We start from the raw sequence: 2,467 nt of genomic DNA, 5'->3' as shown, positions 1-2,467 counted from the left end.
TGAAGATAACAAGTTAATGATGCATCAATTGCTTCAAGAGATGGGAAGAGATGTAGTACGCCAAGAATCACCAGAGAAGCCGTGGAAGCGTAGTCGATTATGGTGTCATGAGGAGTCACTCAATGTGTTGGAACGAAACAAGGTAAGATGMCATGTGTACTTGTCATAATTGTGCAAATTCCAAGTAATTTGTWTTATCTATGTACACTTACGTAAGCCTTTTTTAGTTTTTCTGACATTCACAATCTTCTTAGGGTTCGAGAAAACTTAAAGGCCTCGTTCTTGACATAGGAATGCTTAAAGAGGACATATGTGAATCGTTTGAGTTGGAAACAGATGCATTGAGTAAGATGGGTAATCTAATGCTACTACAACTCAATTATGTGAAATTCAATGGATCTTATAAGAATTTCCCTAAAAAATTAAGATGGTTGTGTATGCATGGGTTCCCTTTAAAGTCTTTACCTTTAGACTTACCAATGGAGAATATGGTTGTGCTTGACATGTCTTACAGCAATTTGAAATCTTTTGACATGTTTAATGGTAACCCACAACAACCTGGGAAGAGGCAAAAGTTACGAAACTTGAAGCATCTACTTTAATTTTTTTACTTCTATGGTGGGTTTATGCAGTTCACTCATTATTTTACCTTATCTCCATTTGCACAGTTAAGCGGCTCATGCTCAAAAGGCAAACAATTGCTTCGATCATTGAAGATTCTTAATTTGAGTTTCTGTGAACAACTTCGTAGTGTTGGTGGATTTTCTGAATTCCGTGCACTTGAGAGGTTAATACTTTCAAATTGCCCAAGTTTGATTGAGGTTTGTGAGTCAATTGAGCAATATGACGGACTTGACCTCATTGATTTGAGTTACTGCAATAACGTTGGGAAGCTTTTAAAAATGATAAACAAGGTGAAGAACGTCAACATACTAAAATTAGATGGTTGTAATCGCAGTGAAACTACGATCGAGATGAGGGATGACGTGGAGGAAACGCTCAACTGTAACAACATTKGTATGAACTCACAAACCTCTTCCTCTGCCATTGTGGAGGCTATACCAAGAGCTTTCGAGTCCTATAGGATTTATCTACCTAGTTCATTAGTATGTTTGTCACTAGCAGATAATAATTTGTCCATTGAATCCTTTCCGATGGACATGAGTAGCCTATCCATGTTGAAGGAGTTGTATTTAGATGGCAATCTTTTCGTTTCACTGCCCAATTGGGTGAAAAGCCTTTCCGGGATTGAGATACTTAGTATTCGTGATAATTTTTATTTGGAGTCATTGGAGCATCCTCCACCTACACTAAAAGAACTGAGATTTGATTTTAATAGAGATGGGGAAGCTACATTTAATCGAGAAATGTCCCCAGTCCTGTTAAACTGTAGGTTGACTGCATATGACTGGGAAAATATTGAAGGCATTCATAAAGAGGAAGATATGAGCGATGTTGAGAAAAAGGTATTACATAGTTTGGGGTGGAGTCATTTAGTTAATTTCGACTTAACCAAAATTCAGCCGACAGATGAAGAAGGTGTAAAAAGAAGAGTCAAGGTTTGTTCTCTTTAACTGTATTTGTTTGTGTGATTAATATGTAGATATAATAAATGAARCTTTTTATTWGGCAGATGGTTTATGAATTTGGGATATTCAGYACATGGTATGTGGGGAAAGAGATGCCAAATTGGACAAGTGATAGAAGGTGGGAGGGGTCATCAATATCATTTACCATCCCATCATCTTCTTGCAACCTTAGAGGCTTGAATTTCTTCTGCGTGTTTACACCTGGAGAGTTCATAACAAATTATGGAGAGTTCTTAGCTTATATTACAAATATGAGGATTAGTAATATAACAAAGATGTGCACCTGGATCTATCATGGTCCAACGTGGTTTAACAAAAGTAGAGAGGGTATAACATATYWAAGCCATTGGATGTTTGGGAAGAATGAGATGGAAGATGGTGACCAAATTACTATTTCCCTACCAGAATGTGATGGTCGTTTTCAAAGGGAGTGTGGGGTGAGTCTTGTGTATGATGAAGATGAAGATGATGGTTTGGRTTATTACAAGTCATGGAATCATATAATTGGTRGGGATCTTTCTCCTTTTCAAACTACTACTCCSGGAGAATATTGCCTATACCGATTACACTTTCTTGGTGCATACGATATAGATTGTGATTATGTAGGTATGTGGTATATTTATTAAATATCTACGCCTAATCCAGCACTTGGATATTCCACAACCACAAATTAATTAATTACTAAGCGGATGTAAATATCTTAATGATAACCCATGCAATGGCCTATTAATTACTTCTTATCATCTATTTTTATTCCTCAGATCCGCGTCCTCTGTTTAGAGCTTTCCGCCCAACCAAGTGAACCAACTACCTAAGCTATATCTATATCAGGTATGATACTTTCTATTCCATTTCCAAACACCTTCAATTATATATAT

At 36.8% G+C, this 2,467-nt stretch overlaps 1 pseudogene; it reads left to right on the top strand.

Annotated features, from left to right (window-relative positions):
* Positions 1–2,215, top strand: part of LOC112504690 — a 4,616-nt pseudogene extending 2,401 nt beyond the window's left edge.
* The last annotated feature ends 252 nt before the right edge of the window (positions 2,216–2,467 follow it).

Source organism: Cynara cardunculus, unplaced genomic scaffold (genome assembly GCF_001531365.2).
Source record: "Cynara cardunculus var. scolymus isolate 2C unplaced genomic scaffold, CcrdV1 Un_Scaffold_6528, whole genome shotgun sequence".
Lineage (NCBI taxonomy): Eukaryota > Viridiplantae > Streptophyta > Magnoliopsida > Asterales > Asteraceae > Cynara > Cynara cardunculus.
Note: the sequence above shows the minus strand (reverse complement) of the source record. Positions and strands in the feature narration are given on the sequence as shown.